Source organism: Colias philodice, chromosome 11 (genome assembly GCF_061535455.1).
Source record: "Colias philodice isolate Cphi_HAF_F1 chromosome 11, ilColPhil1 Martin Lab GWU primary, whole genome shotgun sequence".
Lineage (NCBI taxonomy): Eukaryota > Metazoa > Arthropoda > Insecta > Lepidoptera > Pieridae > Colias > Colias philodice.
The window spans coordinates 8,255,465-8,274,068 of record NC_143096.1 but is presented as its reverse complement, the minus strand read 5'-3'; the positions used below and the strand labels follow the sequence as shown (position 1 = coordinate 8,274,068).

General features: G+C 32.2%; 1 protein-coding gene and 1 long non-coding RNA gene across 3 annotated transcripts in view; one reads left to right on the top strand and one right to left on the bottom strand.

Moving 5' to 3' along the window:
• Window positions 1–18,604, top strand: part of heph (polypyrimidine tract-binding protein 1 heph) — a 357,204-nt gene that overhangs the window by 137,224 nt on the left and 201,376 nt on the right. The window lies entirely within an intron of this gene.
• Window positions 15,052–18,604, bottom strand: part of LOC149484750 (uncharacterized) — a 133,132-nt gene continuing 129,579 nt past the window's right edge. Inside the window, exon 3 of the long non-coding RNA XR_016316300.1 lies at window positions 15,052–15,401. This is a non-coding gene — a long non-coding RNA (uncharacterized LOC149484750). The remainder of the gene's footprint in view (window positions 15,402–18,604) is intronic.

The following is an 18,604-nucleotide window of genomic DNA, read 5'->3' as shown; positions in this document are numbered from 1 at the left end:
CATTGCTACAAATCTCACATGCACGCATGTGAAACATTCCAAAACCTTTTCAGGAAAGTTACAATGTATATTTTATCGTGATATGTTAAAAACTATAACATATTTGAAATATTTAAACCCATAACGAAAGAAGAGATTATAAAACTTTCGAAGTCGGAAAGTTTCAATAACAGTTGTTACTTTGAATAATTACATGCGATATAAAATATATTCCATTAATTCCAAAGTATCTGCATAATCATTTCTAGATTATATAATATGCTGAAAATGTTATATAATATAACGTAATTCATAATTGATTCACGTGTATTTTCTTTGCAGGTGAAGATTAAAAGTTACTTCTGATTTCGTTGAAAACTTTGACGAACGCTTGTATTTCTAAGTAAAGTATATTTGAGATGGAAATTACTTCTGGAACGCGTGTTTGTGTGTGTTTAAATATGAGATTGGTTTAAGAATGTTTACTTTCTTATTTTGGTATCGAAGAAGGGGATATAATATTATAAATTAAAATATTTTCAAATGTAAATAGTCTTCAAAACTGAAAAACATATAAATCAATGTATTTAATTTAACGCTAAAGTAATGATGTCATGTATTTGTTCCTGAAATCCGGAACGCTCAAAACCGCGGCATTTCGCGAACATTTTCAAATAGATTATGCCCAAATATTTTACTAATCACTTACTACGGGTATACATCAAATCAAATCTTTGTTTGCATTAAATATACATGTCGATTGTCTATTAGTCTAATAACGTATATCGACACTTTTTGGAAAGCTGTTAATGGAATTGCAGCTTCCATTTTGCCAAACACATTTGATTTATAGTTTCGGAAATAATTTTGCCCATTCTATTATATTTTTAACAAGCAATATTCGATCGTATGAATGTAATTTTGTTGCAGCGTATAAACGAATGACATTAGTTAAAATTACTTTTGTTCCGAATGTGTGTGTGTTATTTTATATGTATAAACACGTATAAAGGAAATATAAATTTCCGTAAGCAGAGAAGTATGTGGTTGTATTGTTTATTAATTTGAAAATTCGCAAGCATACTTTCATAAAGTATGAATATGCAAGAAGATTACACACATTCCCAAATGAGTACACTAGCAGTGAATATTCTAACAATTAAAACACATTTTTTTCCAACATAGGTAAAAGTGTATAATAATGAATAAAGAAATTTGTTGTAGTATGAAGTATCTACTTTCCATCTGGAATCGAACCCATAACTTCTATCATAGCGTGACTGGTGTTAAGCAGATCAAAGATTTATAGAAAGGATCAAAGGAAAATATGATGCACATCAATTGATGAGTTTATCATACGTCACATATCATATACAGTGTGATAATATTACCACTATTATCACATTTTTTAAATCTAATTGATGTTTCTATCTTTACGCGTCTTAGAAGGAAGAACAGACGCAGCAGCTGCTCCTAAGTTAAATATTCATTTGTCAGACTCGAATGTAAGTTAAAAAGGATTGCTAATATTTTAGATGGGTTTTGTCAGTTTCTTGCGTATTGTTTACGATCTGGCTTCAGGAGATTTGTGTAACTTCCAAGACTGCCGTGTAAGAAAATATAAATGGCCGCTGTGTTTATTAGACGGCGCTATGTATGGAAAATGATAAAGCTTTTTGATTTATTAATCATAAAATGTGACTTTTTTCTAGCCTTATTCGAAAGCGCCGTCTTGGAACTTTGTTTCAGCTTTATATAGAGGCTGGAAATTCTTAGCGTGGGATACGTTGGTACTTTTATTAAGTTTATTTAAGGTATTTTAATTAAGTAAAGCAATACTAGGGTTTCTTCATTTTCAAAGTAATGAATACTGTGTAATAAAGCTTGAAATAGCTATAAAGGTAATGTGTGTCACATTTGTTACATATCGATTCAACCATTTTGTTGCTTTTAATTCATTTAAACATTTAAGCAGATGTATTACAAATTGATGCCATTATAATAATACGATGACAAATACATAAGGGAGCATAGTGTATAGGTACTAACAGTACATGATTACGACATAATTTGCGGTGATATTGCAAATTATGTACGTACGATTAATAATTAATTTGATGCTATACGATATTCGATTACAATTCTTTTTCTTAGGGTTCCGTACCTCAAAAGGAAAAAACGGAACCCTTATAGGATCACTTTGTTGTCCGTCTGTCCGTCCGTCCGTCCGTCCGTCTGTCAAGACCCTTTTTCTCAGGAACACGTGGAGGTATGAAGCTGAAATTTATATCAATTACTCAGGTCTACTGTCCCTTGAAGCTGTGAAAAAATCAAACTTCTAAGCCAACGCAATCAAAAGATACAGCCGTTTATGTCGCAAATTTTCGACACTTGCAAGGGAATCAAAACCTACAGGGTGCTTTCCGTGAACTCAGAATCTTGAAATTTGGAACGAAGCAACGTCTTATAGCATAGATAAAGGAAAAATTACGAAAACCATAAATTTTCAGTTACATCACATAATATATATTTTTTTAATAATTTTAAACTTATTTGTACGGAACCCTCGGTGCGCGAGTCCGACTCGCACTTGGCCGGTTTTTTTTATTAGTTTCGGCAAATATTTAGACATCCTATAGCAGAAAATGATATTTCTATGTTTTCATTAAATGATTCTTATGTTAATATACCAAACTAGAGGGCTTAGATTCAAACCCAAGTGGAAGTTCATGAAAAATATCAATTGTTTAGTTTCCCTATTCCTTCTCTTGTCAAGGAAATTTTACTATGATCTCTAGTCACAAAAACGACCTAATAGAATCAATCTATTGTATTAATCTGTAATCTTTCTATAATTTAAACCAGAGCTTAATATAATACGTAATACAGTAATGACCTATTTAACTATATAGTGTAATTCAATTATCGGCTTTGCCCGCGAATGAAATGTTAATTAGTTCGATACTTAACTTAAAAACTTCATTAACCATGTAATATATTATTATCTGTAAATATGTAATTTTAAATAAACCCTGTTTAATCGTAAATTTATCAATTAGTACTGTTTTCTATAGGCTCTATATCTGTATCTCGTCCGAGGCAAATGACAGCATACGTTTTATTCCTGTCCGAGATTCTTCGCACAGCAATTGCTTCGCGATTCTACTGTTACCCGCCTTATTAAAAGCTGTATAATATCGTTCAATCAAAATTGAATTTATTTGATATAAATTCCAAGCAATTTATACAATCTTCATTATAATAATCGCGTAACGAATATGAAATACGGTCATACATCCAAACCCATTGTGATGTACCTCTCATCAGATAGCGTCAGTATGGTGGCGATTGATAGCTACCTTTACGATTTCTAATAAGGTTCCTCAATAGAAAATCAGGGTTTCCTTTTGTCAGTAACGAGCGAGGGGAACTCTTCATTGATGGAGATACATAATTAAAAACCAATGCGAGCATCCGTCTTATTTAAAAATGTACGAGCTATTGACGAATATTTTATTTTATACTTGCCTATTTTGATTAGCGTAGCTGTAATGAAAGTTTTAAATATTCGTGGTAAAAACATCAAAAAAGTGTAATCCTGTCTGTAAGTGATAGAAATATTTCAGTATTTTTTCTAGCATGTCAATTAAAGTTTTTTTTTTGTATGGATTTTTGTGACAAGAGAGCTTTATCAGATCTAGATATATAAACATAATATCGTTAGTTGATAACAAAATTTCTTAACACCTATTCTAGAATATCACTATTGAATTATTCTCGAATATTTTAATTGCTTCGGCTCGATTTAACTCTATTGAAATAGTGCAGGATACAAAGTAGGTATCTAATAAGAGTTAATAGAACCATGAACACACACCTAATATCGATTACAATACTGTAGTTAGGTACCAAATCAATTCAATCATAATATGCATATTTACTTATATATTTAGAAAATTATTAAGAAAAAAAAGGAAGATCTATTTCTATTTCGAATAATAATAAACATTGTGCATTTACTAAACACTCATTCTTTAAAGTCTGTAGTAACCGCTTAAGATACAAAAGTAGGTGCTTACAGTCTAAATCCTCAAAGCAATGGAGGGTCACATGTTGAAGATAAGATGCCTATCTTATTCTCTGCTTTCTTTAGTCCACATAGAGAAGTTTATTTATTATAGGTTTAAATATATAATATATATTATATGTTTGAGTTTATATATATTATTGTACCTCTAGTAATATTGCTAATTTTGAATATCAGTGCGATAATCTATTAAAAATATAAAATATAACACAACTAACTACATAATAATATGTTTAAAAAATACAAATAAAAAAATATACTTTGTTGCATAATATTAATATGATGACAATATGTTATACAATATACTTCGACCAACATAACATTTCTTTATTGAATCTACAACATCCATCATATTGACTTACCTATAATTTATTCTTTGAAAGTAACATTAACAACATAACTATAATCAGAACAGCACTTTTCTTCAATCAAGCCCCTAAAATTACTCACTCTATACAACTAGGTAATGTAAACAAAAGAACATTAGCCCTGCTCCCGTACCATGATGTTTTCAAGCAGTATTATTTCCGGATACGGGTATACAGGTCGTCTAGCGCCATCGCTTTCTCACACTGGAAATAATACTGCTATAAGACACCAATTGGCCTTTTTTTTTAAGTGGGGAAATCTTGCATAGATACCCACGGCCTCCGGGGAAGGGGCCGTGGATTATGTCGGATTCCTACCGACCAAAACCCCACTGTGTTCCGTCAAGCCACATCAACAACAGGGCCTCGGGTATGGGCAGAATTCATCCGTGATCACCAATAATTGGTAGATTGGGAGGTTACCATGAGCTCTTAAAGCAGTACTTATTCCAGTGCTTATAAGTCATCTAGCGCCTTTACTTTCCCAAGCTGAAAATAATACTTCTGAAAGACATTCTAGTCCGGTAAGTACCAAAGATACGTCGACTCACGTAAAGTTGCAACAGGTCGCCAATCTATCCGGCCGACGGTGACGAACACTTGGTTAATGGAAAAAAATGTGAATAGATGAATTATGAAGTTGAAAGAAGATGATCGTGCTGCGATTTGCCGCCCCATTAATTTTATTCGGTTAACTTTTGTCCTTTGGAGGAATCATGTCTTGTGTTCGGTAATGAGTGATTTTTAAATCTTGGAATGGGGTTTGAATAACAGCTTTGCGAAGTTATTGTTACTTTTTTCATAATTCTTTTAGACATCATGTCTTGTAACAGTGAGAGCGATTTTGAATCATTTTCAACTTACCTAAAGACTTTAACAATAAAATATTACTACTCTATATTCCTTTTAAGGCTTCATTACATCTTGTTTGTAATATTTACTTTTTTTTCACAAGAATTATTCGATAAAAATAGAAAATAGTTTGGAAAATCCAAAAGTGCACGCCTCATAATTTTTTTTTAATAATTATTTATTAATTATTATTTTTGTTTATTTAATAACAATTAAACCACATCGAATCAGACCCTGAAAAATGAAAGGGTTCTATTCCTGAGCATACTCAAGCGTAAGAGAAAAAAAAAGACTCGATTAGTAAAGTATTTCGGTCGCTATCGTGTTAACAAGAAAATCCTCCGCACATACAGACACACGGACGTCCAAGACAGAACTTTTTTAAACTGTTTTTTAACTAGTTTAAATAACAAAAATGACATCAAAAATATCATGAATGTTAAAAATAGTGTTTTTTCTTAATATGTGTGTGTATGTATTATCTTACAAGTGCAATGTATGATACATAAAGACATTTTAAGTTTGAAAAATCAGATGTTTTGCGCGAAGTGACAGTAGTACCCAACTCAACGCTTCGCTTATGAGGCGTGCAATTCAAAGCATTCAAAGTTACCTAAAGGTAGGTAGAAATTATAAAAATAAATGTTGCTCACTGCTCACCCTCTATTTCAAATTAATAAACCTCTATAACAGCCCATTATCAATTAAAGGTAAAACCACCTCTGGTTTTATTCTGGCATTGATTCTGAATATATTTGTAAATTTTAATCAAACTTTATTGTTAATACTTTATGATAGCAATGCTAGATTAAAACGAAAAAATATTAGTTATTTATTTCGCTTCAGGAGATTTTCATCATGTTTTTGTAATTTGAGAGTATATCTCTAGAGATTTGGGGTGAAAAATATTTGAATATTATTCAACATAGTTACGATCAAAGCCTGTATTTGAAAGAAATATCCTATTAAATTTGATATCCATTTAGAACTATATTTTGATATTTTACTTTGCATTGAAATATTAGTTACTTATACACAAGTATAAGTAACTAATATATACACAAGTAGTTAAGTATGTAAACATTGCTGGTTATGCCAGAAATGCAATAAAATATCAAAAAACGATAAATAACGTGTCTATAGTTTCAATTAATATGTTACTAACTGCCCTAGCAGACGTTGTTATGCCCTATTGCCCCATCGTGTTATATTTTTATACCAACCTCCCTCGTGCCTTAACAAAAACCGTAATAGATCAAATATGAAAACTATATATGTATATTCACGCATACTACACATAAATAACGTGCGTGTGTGAGTGTGTATCTTCTCTATTCAGAAAACTTTCATAGCTCGTAATACAATAACAGATCAACATCAAAGGCTAGTTCTATATACACCATGCTTCATTATAATTCACAAAATTGCGTAAATGGCGTTGTCTTGTAACTCTTCATAACAAGTAGTTAACTCGGAGGAATCCGTGCTTCTTGAAAAATGATGCCAATTTAGACTTCACACTCGTTCCGTCAACTAGGCCCGACCGTCTTCATCCAGCGATTAATTAGTTTGACGTTGTTTGAGAAACAGATTAGAAAGTCCTTCCTTTAATGGCTGAAATTAAATTATTAAAGAATATCCGGAAATCCTAAGTACCTACCTTTACATAAAATATATCATGCTTTTTTATGTCCTAACAGTCTGAAATACATAATGATAAACTGTCAGTCTTATATCTAAGTGTAGTCATAATATTATGAAGGTTTTGAACCTGTAAAATTTCACATTAACAGAAAGTAAAATAATTCTTACCTTTGTGCTGGAATTAATCATAATTAAGCATGCATGCCTTCTGTGTTACAAAGAATATAAATTACCGTAGATGCTAGATAAAGGATTAATCATATTTAACTTCACATGAATACGGCATGGACAGCAGGCGTGGTAGACATTTATGACCTCGTCCGAAAAAGTTGAACTCGTCCATAAATCAATAGACTGACACTTGATGAACCACCAACACGTTTCAGCTATTAGTAAGACATTTTTCCGTTAAATTTTCATACAAATAAGTACATGATAGTTATTTAACTGTAACATGTTAAAATCATACATGATACATTTGTATAATTATGATTTAAAACTATATAATTGAAATTACATTCTGCCAGTGACAACTCTTTGCATGTTCGAAACATTCAAATAAATAATATTTAATTGTTAACGTTTCAATCCAATAAAACCTTACTTTTAATATGAATAATTTAAACACGAATACTAGAAGTTAATGTTAAATCCAACATTAATGTACAAATAAATAATAACATGCACGTACACGTAATATGCGATATGTATTATTCACTATCTTACTATCTGTTACTGATTATTCCACATAATACGATATTTACTAATGGTTACTCATTAAACACAAAGGCGGTATTAATCGGATTACAATAGTGTATATAATAAAGGCTATTAGTACCTATATGACATTGAAAGGGAATAGTAATCAATCGAATGCACAATAGGGATTGCAGGTAGAGACATGCGACGTTGATGACGTCACAGTCCTTTGGATCTCCGTCACGGAATCAAAGCAGATACACTCAATGGTCATGATCAATATGGGCATGATGGTATCACAGAAACGGACTGAATGCTTATTCATACGCCTAATCGGGATGCAAAGATTTACGAAATACATAGTTGAAGCTACCATACATCAGAAAAGGGGATGTATATCTATACTAATAATATTATACAGCTGAAAAGTTTGTTTGTTTATTTGAACGCACTAATCTCAGGAACTACTGGTTCGATTTGAAAAATTATTTCGGTGTTAGATAGCCCATGTATCGAGGAAGGCTATAGGCTATAATATATTAACATCACGCTAAGATCAACAGGAGTAGAGCACTGCGGGTAAAACCGCAGGGAACAGCTAGTAATATATAATGCTAACTTTTGAAAAGTTTTATCTGAAATAAAATATTTTTAGCATTATTCATTGAAATGCATTTCCAGGTAAATGAAGTATGGAATAAATTCTGAGTATTAAATCTCACAATTCCATGAAAATGAAATGTAAATGGAATATTAGAAGTCAATATTTTCAATACAATCTCTTTAGCTCTATAAGGGAAGTAATATTGAAAGTGGCTAGAAAACCTGAATATAGTGAAAATGTTACCGTGGGCCTTAAAAATCACGTGTTACACGTAGTGTTTTATACGTAGTACTTACTTATATGTAATTAAGATGTAAGAAGATTAGGTTATTTAATTTCTATTAATAACAAAATTTTCTGTTAGAGCCACTCTATAATTGATCAAATATAGAATTGAGGGTTTTAATAGAGACCCCTTTTTTTTATAGTGGGGAAATCTTCCAAAGATACCCACGGCCCCCGGGGAAGGAGCCGTGGGTTATGTCGGATTCTTACCGACTAAAACCCCACTGTGTTCCGTCGAGCCGCTTTAATGATGGGGCCGCGGGTATTTGTTAGAATTCTTCCGCGACTTAATAGAGACCCTAGAAAAAAGAGTTTAAAGAAGAACATATTAAGATCATATAACTTATAAGTAAAGGTTATATCATCTCATTGTCACACAGAGTTAATACATAATGCATAACGTTTGTACTTAGATTCAATCAAGTAATATCATTAATTGACCATATCGATTAGACGGCTAACCTCTGGTCACTGCGGTAACACGCAGTTATTTGATGTTCAATCGTATTAACTTGAATCAATTAACTTTTCAATTTGTTTGACAGATGAAGTTTCTTGACTTTTTTAATAATATTATTTAGGAAGGGGTAGTTATAAAATAAAAACTAAATGACAAAATAAACATAAGGTTTTATTAAATTACATTCATAAACTTTACAATGTCTTTCTAACGAAACTAAAAGCATTACCTAAATCATAATATTACAATCACAATCAACATTTAGTAACTAAAAGTTTATACCCTCAAAGCTTACGCTTAAATAATTCACAATAGGCGGGGAGCAAGATGACGGACACAATTTGACAACCTTAATATCGGGAAAGTGTAACAAAGTCCCCATAAAATAAAATTCATGGGACCTACCTGAAGCACGCCTACAAACAATGTTAGGAAAATTCAATCTCGCAAAATAGAAAATATTTTTACGGTCAATGAATATGAAAATGTGGATGACGGGGTATTACAATGGGTATGAATACAGGTTTACGTTGTCTCAATACCACAGAATACATAATAGTAGCTAAACGCTACAGAACGGACACTCTCCGCCTCCCGCCAAAATTAAACTTACCTCACCCCCGCGCGATCAGACATAAAATGGGCCATATTTTTCTGCAAGGACGATACGCAACGAAGATTGACAACATTAATCAAATTGACTTAAAGTAATTTTATTATTTTGGATTTGTGATTATCGTTTTTCGTAGAAAATGGTTAGATATTGTGCTGTTTACGGATGTATTTCATCAGAAAAACGCGAATTTTTTTTTACGCTAGTCACAAATGTGCCAACCATAAAGCGTTAACACACACATTTGCAGTCTCTACAGTGTGACTGTCAAAACGATCATTTTGTATGGAGTGTCCGGGGTGTGTCAATACTAAACTTTATTGTTTCATCCCTCAGTTACAACATAGTATTAGATCACCATACTCGTTCAATTCGCCATCCTGATATGTAACCTGCTATAAAAGATTTTTATCTACTTTATTGTAACGGTGACGCAAAAAGACGAGCTCCATTTAATGCTGCAAGGATTAATATTAGGAAATAGGAATGTTATCCTATAAAGTGGCTAGTATTGAAGTGAAATTTAAAAAAAAAATTTAAAAATTACATTAGCCATTATCAGTTAGTTTATCTATTATGTGCTCCACAATAAATTATTATTAAGTCATAAGTTTCCTCTATCTTATTTAACAAAGACACAAAGCAAAATACAATACTGCATGAATTCAATAAGTTTATCGCTACCGAATAACGTCTGAAGTTGCAAAGATGAATCAAAAGTCACACAAAGAGCTAATGATTTTATTACACAGCTCCTCACATCTAATCCAATATACGCGCTTTTGTTAGTGATTTCTACAAAGAAATTTAAAATCGATTTTCCCCTGTATGAAACTAATCCACTTGCACAATGCTGGCTTACAATGGCTGTTATAACCTGACTTTGGGAGTTGCACTAGCCACGGTAACAATTCATATTAAGGTATATTGTGACGGTAAATTATTATAACTTTAGACTCTGGTTTACAGTGATTACAGATCGATCGGGCCAGGTTCGAGTCACAGTCTGAAAAAAAAAACATGCTATTAGAATATTTAAAATTTCTATAACTTTAAGTTGCTAGAGCTTTATAACAACCCATAATTAATAATTTATTCTTAAATACAATGTTAAATATTTCAGAAGCATTAAACAATTAGTAATTTTTTTATGAGCATACAATTGTTTTGATAACAAGAACAAACACAGTATAATATCAAGTACATAATTATAACAAAAACCCGAACAATAAGAAATGGTAAATCTAAATCATTGAAACAGAGTCCCACAACTGTATCCCTAATAATTCTACAAAACGGGTGGTTATTAATGAATCCCCAACCAGGAACTAAGAGTTTCCAGTTAACAAAACGCTTCACTAACTATTGAAAAAAGACAGTAATTCGTTAGGTAAAGTAAAACAGCTTCAATACGCTTCCCGGTATTTTTCTTCACTTTAATTTTCTTAGCTCTTGTTACGGAATCGAATACTTCTTAATCAGCTTTGTTCTGAGGTATTTTTTTTCTGTTTTTCGTTTATGCGTTCTATTGAGAAAAAACGTTTCTATGGAAATAAAAAGACTTTTCTATTCGTATATAAGGAAAAGAAGCGTCTAGGTGCGCTTTTGATTTTTAAAATTTATATTAAGCTGACACAATGTTCTGATACGATGTTATATTTAATCTCCACCGCCGCATTTAAACGATTACGGATCCTATTTTCTAGAATATTAAACTAAAAATAATTAAACTAATGACAAACAATACAGGCTAGTTTTAAGGAAGCCATATTATACAAAAAACAGAACATTATATTATTTAAATTAAAACAAAATAGATAACAATTTATAACATCTATGATTTTAGAAATAGTAACTAGTTTCCCTAGAAACTTTAGCATTCACATACGTTGTACTAAGCGTTTACAATTACAGGAGAGTCGGGTAATTTGACATGTATCAGTAACTAGAGGAAACTGTAATAACAATGTGATTCTACGTAGAGCTACTAAATCGGCCATTTTGGTACTGTGAAAACTATTATGATAATATTGTGTTATGGAAAAGGTTTGAAATTCGCGAAGCAATATGTCTCTTTAAGTGTCTAGATTTTTTCTATGACTTTTTTTCTTGGTTTTAAATACTTTGTACATTATGTCGAAAAATTATTAAGTAATTTATCGATAGCCTTTTATAATTACCATCACTCTTTTATTTAGTAGTTGCTATCAAACAAAGACTGAAAGAAAATATCAAATGTACAATATATACATAAATTTTAAGTACATATAATATGACTTCATGAAATTACAACCAGTACCTTCATAAAAATCGTAACCAGTATTAATTACATTTATATAAATCCAGGTTCATCAAAACGAACATAAAAAATCCACACAGGATTAATCAAATACTCCACATATTATTTTACAAAGTATACATCAAATTACATTGTAAATGAATAACAGGAGATATTACTTCTGTTCATATTTAGCGGCAATAAGACCCGAGGTGGCCATAAAGAGGAACAAAAGCGGGAGCGGCAGTAAAATTTGCAAACGACGAAACGATACGGCTGCTTAACCCCGACTGTGCTCACTGACACGTTATATTATGGATATAGAAATTCTCCCCAAATATAATATTGTTCTGTGAATCTGAAAAGCCAGTAAACTCCTTGTAATTAAGATTTACTGCTCGGTGGCAGTGATTTTTTCAAATACTCGAACATTTATTTATTCTTCTTCTTCTAAAAGCATTTCTGAAACGTCATAGCATATAGTTTTATCGTTTACCTTCGGTTCGAAAAGTAATTTCTACAGATAAGAGCCGGCTAATAACTTGCCTTAAAATTGATCGATGATGCAAATTGATTCCTCTATTGATCGCTAAAATATAACGAATTAAATGCAGTTTTATAAAGGATATAAATAGAAACAATGTTGTATATCATATTGCCTTTTTATTATTCACTTAAAATAAATATACAACAACATAATATCTTTGATTACATAATATTAAGTGCCCTTTTTTTTTTTTTTTTTTTGTGGTGTCTCTCAATGTTAGCCAGAAGGGCTTCTACATTTTAACGCGGACGCGGGGGTGAACTGAAGGTTCACCCTGGTAGCGACATGCACAAGGGCGTCCCCCCTTGACGGGGACCACGAACCTCGGCTTGAGCTGTCGCTTGAGTGGAGGAGGCCAGAAGGGCCCTAATCGGACGGGCGCTCACCCGGGTGGGCGCGGGAACGCGGAACAAGGGACCTCGTCTTCGCCGGCGAAGACGGTGTACGCTTTCTGCTGTGGTGTGTGCGGTGTCGCGGTTGGTTCGACGTTGGGCTTCAATCGCCGAGTCTAGCCGTGCGTTGAATTTGGTAGTCGGAGTCGTCCAAGACGTGTCTCGGCCGCCTGCGACGACGAGTGGGATCGGGATTCGCGACGTATGCGATGGCCTTTGTCACCAATGGGTTGGGGTGGTTTTTAGCCTTGTCGAAGTAGCGCTTAGACGCTTGCTTCATCCATTGGGCTATGGTGGGGAGTTCTAGGTCCCTATGTAGGTCCACGTTACGCACGAACCAGGGCGCTCCAGTCGCCGTTCTCATGAACCGCGACTGAATCGTCTGGAGCTTGTGTATGGAGCTGGGAGCGCAATGCGCGAAAACTACACTACTATAAGTGAGGATTGGACGGACCACCGTTTTGTAAAGTGTCACCTTATTTATGTGCCCACTGTACATTCGTCCCCACTTAAGGGGGCGCATAAAGCAAAATAACCAATCTTCTATTAGATGATACGTGTAATATGCAAGACCAAATCTAAAAAATAAAATATATATCAAACTAGATGAAATGTTCAACGATTCTGTTTAATCAAAAACATAAAATATTAAAATTTACTCGATAAAAAAAAATCACCAAGTTAGCTCTAATTTTCACACTTTTACGTTTTCTACTTGACATGGTAATACTTATTATGATTTTTTTTTCATAAACAATTATATTAAAACATTTGCAAGATATTTGTCAGAGCATTTTGTTTAATTACTTTTAGTTTTGGTTTTATCTGCGATAAACCACTTTTATCGTGACAAAATCAAACGTTTATCTCGAGAAAAAAAGAGCGCCAAAAGTGGTTTATCGCAGATAAAACCAAAACTAAAAGTAATTACACAAAATGCTCTGACAAATATCTTGCAAATGTTTTAATATAATTGTTTATGAAAAAAAAATCATAATAAGTATTACCATGTCAAGTAGAAAACGTAAAAGTGTGAAAATTAGAGCTAACTTGGTGATTTTTTTTTATCGAGTAAATTTTAATATTTTATGTTTTTGATTAAACAGAATCATTGAACATATCATCTAGTTTGATATATATTTTATTTTTTAGATTTGGTCTTGCATATTACACGTATCATCTAATAGAAGATTGGTTATTTTGCTTTATGCGCCCCCTTAAAGATGTTACCTTTATACATAATATGAATACCACTTTAAAATATACAATTACCTACATTATCTTTAGCTTGTAACTTCCTGATCTATTTATGATTGACCAATCAAAGGACAGATCACTGGTATCCAGTCCAATGAAGCCGAACTAAGGCCTCTTTCATTGACACTTAGTTGATTACTGGATTGTGCATCTTATCGCATTAGGGGCATAGCTTCTTACGCAATTACTGTGATTAGGACTATTGCATGATATATTCATGATTTACCATGTTCTGTCACATTTGTCAAAATCCATGATAATAAAGGATGAAAGGAAATTTAAATATTATGGCCACACAGATGAAATACAGTTTATAAGTACATTAGACAATTTATAACAACTCATTTACTTGAACACTATATACTTTTAAATCTAAATTTAAAAGTATATTATTAGCTCACCAAATCCAGGTTTAGTGGTAAATTAAACATAACCTGAAAATTGTCCTAAAAATACTTATTATTTATGTATTTATTAATTATTATTTATATTATGTATTTAATATTTACCTTGGCCGTTAGTCGCGTTATATCGTCGTATGATCTATCTATAAGTTTATTATAACTCCTTTATTTATTTATTTATTTTTATATATTTATGTATATAATATGTAGTCATAAGTAACTCCTTTCGTCCCAACTCGAAGCCTTTATTATAAAGGGGGCACTGAAAAACAGCGCTGCCAATGTTCCTGGACGTTGCAGCATATGCTGAGCTGCCTCCTTTTTATCAGGGTCGTATGACACACCTTAATAAATGTAGTTATAATTCTATTTTTTTTTGTACGTGTTTTTCATGTTATTAATTTAAGTATATGCTTCTATTATTGTAACTATTTCTTATTGCGGTGTTTTCTTATTTAACTTGTACGGTTTTATGTCTATGTATGTGTGTGTGTTGTGCTGTCTCTGATAAATAAATGTTTCTTTCTTTCTTTCTTTCTTTCATTTATTTCATAATTCCAGGATCGTTCTGTTTCCCTCATTTGTAACATTATTAATATAATAAAAATATAAATAATTCTTCAAAAATATAAATAAAAGTGCTAAGATAAGAGTAATTCTCTCTTACAAAATAATATCCTACTTCAGTTGCGTGTGTAGCTTTAATACCACCTATCTCAACAAGGAAAAAGGCTTAAAATGAAAAGTGACAAAACATAGGCTCGCAAGGCGGAAAGGCGCTGGCGGCCCGCCAAGGTACCTGTTGTTAACATGTCTCTAACACTTTTACCAGCCAACTGTTGCATTCGCGAGAACACTACTGACACTAAGGTTCTTTACTCTGTAGTTCTTGAGTAGTCTAGTTCTGTTCTCCACCGCGCACTTCGCAGCACCTGAAAGAAAGAAAATGTAAGTTAGTTTTATGGCACGGAAAACTATCATCTTATAAGGCTTTTGTGGAAATATTAAAGAGAAACGTATCACGTAACATTTCGTTATCCATACTGCATAATACATTTCAAAATATTTGTTGAAAAAGCTTCAGAATTTCCTACTGGGTTTGTTTTATATTGTTTCTAGTAATGAATAAAGGAATTGTCCTTAATGTGTCAGTGACGTCCTATCTACAACTACCAATCCCCAAAAATCGCAAAGGTATCCCCATAGCTAAGAGATCGCATCCTTCCAAACAAAAGTAAAGCTAATATTATATTCAAGCCATTTGGTGTGTCCCTAAGATTTAGTCGCGATGGTTCCGTATAATTTTTACGTTACACCTAACGTCACCCATTTACGAATGTAATGCGATTGCAGTTGGATGCGGAAATGAAAAAGGACACACTTTTAAATCAACCCTCTTACTAACATAACTATTATATTATTAAGATAAAAGTGGGAAAGAATCAAATGAAAAAAATGACCAACTTAGCGATATTATGAGGCATTGTATCGTGCAATGCTTCGTCGTAAATGATTACTATAATATGGAATATAGTACATTACTTGTAGGGTATTTTAGAAAATGTAATTCCCAGCACTCAATGTGCATCGTATATATTTACGTAAGTGTCCTTTACTTAAGTTGTTATAAACTGCTGAACTAAGTATCTTGTTAGACAGATAATACATATCTATTATAAAACTAATGCTGTTCAGAATATTCTCTTATTTCTTATCTATTTATGTATACAATATAATAATAGATTAAAATTGCAGCCGGAAAGGATTTTGCAATATTATTATAGTAAAACAACTCCAAAAATACTCAGATATTCACCAAAAATATATCAAAAACATTAACCCACAACAATTTACAAAAAGATACATCATCCCAAACAACCAAGCAAAAAAATACATCAATTCTAAAGTTATTTATTCAGACTCCGATTTCAGTTGCATTGTGCATTTAACTGAATGCCATCTATCTACCGTGGGTATATAATAATAAATTTATGAAGTTTTAATTACACTTGTTTCGTATGACTGATAGAGTCAGTTCGCAACTACGCCCGGTTGAGGCATGAAATTAAAATATTATCCCTGCTTCATTTAAATGCATTGCGCTGTAAAGTGACTGCACCTTTTGTTGTTCATTCGAATATTACCGATTGTTTTTGTAGAAATAGCGGATGCTTTTGTGAAAAAAAATATTTTTAGGAAAGAAAGATATAAGTATTACACACGTTATAAACATTAATAGATGTATTAATAAAATTGTATTTGATAAATACGGTTAAATCGCGACATTTTTCATTTAAGATGTTACATATTATCATGAGAATAAAAAAAAATAAGTACAATAATAATCACCTTCACACAACTGCAAGACTTGAATAAGAATATTACTATTTGTCCTCACTCGTAGGTTAGTATATTTTTCCGTATTTTGTAACTTGTTATACGTTGAAACTTCTTTCAATAATATTTGTTTATTAACCCGGCGTCATTGTGGTAGAAAACAGATACGCGAACGTTGAGGTGGGTCAATATTACCCATATATTTTATAGTTGTTATTTTTAAACTTTTTAAGAAAATTAGTTTTCTGTTTTATTATTATAGGTTATAGGTATTCTGGTTTTGATAATATAAAATAAAAATAATAATTAACCAACGTTTTATTCACTTTAATCAACTTTGACATAAACTCATAAAAATAGGAACAAAATATAGACCTCTTACGTTTTCATGTCATTACTACGCTAATAACCAGTAATTTTGGTTATTAATAGCATTTTTATAAACTTAAGTCTAAATATATTAGAAAAAAACTTAAACAAAGCTAATTAGAATCTTCGTTGTAAATGAAATCAATACAGAAAGCCATGATGCGTTCAGGACAAATAAATTTAGGGCAAGCTTGACAAAAATATTTTTTTTTTACTATTTTTATTTCCGGACACACTTAACATCTTTTGCGGGAATTGCAGGTGGCTTCTCTGATGATCCACCAATAAATTTTCTGATTCTTTTGACCATTTGTCATTGCTATCGATCAATTCCTGGCGAATTTTCAAATGTTCTAAGACCAGAGCAAGACCCTAAGTTTTTCAAAAAATTACGTCGCTTATCGTTTTGTTTGTTTTTATTTATGCGACGTATTATAAGCGCATTAATTCCTGTATGTCCAACATGGCATAAAAATTGCCAGGGGCCAACTTTTGGAGTTACGACTCACATCATATGAGGTGCAAAGATCATCAGCGACGTCAACCCCATATTTAGTTTTATTGTAAAAGGTATTGAATTCGGGTTTTCGCTTTTCTCCGCTTGAAACACACTCCGCACTCTAACATGATCCTCTTCTTCTACTTCATCATCATAATAAGGTAAGTCTGAGTCAGACAAGAGTCTAAACCCGCCATGATACGTGATATTTTCTATTCTATCCATTTATAGTACCTATTTTATAATAAATACCTGTTGGACAAACAAAAACATTAAATTCACTGAAACAAGCAAAAAAAATGTTTGCAGACACCAAGAAATCATACACAACAGTAAAAATCGATAACTTGGCCATGGCGCGAAATTGTTACATCAATTGTGAGGATGGGTCATATTTACCTTTTTCGAAAATACACGCATGTAGCTCCCAGTACACTCGACGTCGAAAGGATTTCACTTCGAAAACGTTTAATCTACATTATTAGCTCCAGCTACTACAAAAAACAGCACAATCGTGCACATAATTACAAAAATATTGTAAATTATAAACAAGCAGGGTCATTTTGACCCAACCTCAATGACGCCGGGTTAAAACAATAACCATATTTTTAAACAATATTTTGTTTCATTTTTACAGGTAAGATTCAGTCCCGTGCGGTGCAGAGCAACTTTTCTACAAATTTAATTTTCGTTGGTAAATATAATATGTGAAACTTCAAACTTCTTTTACTTCTATACTTACTTCTTGAAACTAAGAATTAAAATCTAGAGAATGTCGTTTATCTTGTAACTTGTAACAATTCCTTTACAAATTGCGTAGCGGTCGCTACGGGCTACGACACAAAAGTAATTTACCTGGCAATAGCTATTTGAACCATACACATAACGTACGATAAATATAAAATTTACATTATAATAATATCTATCAAA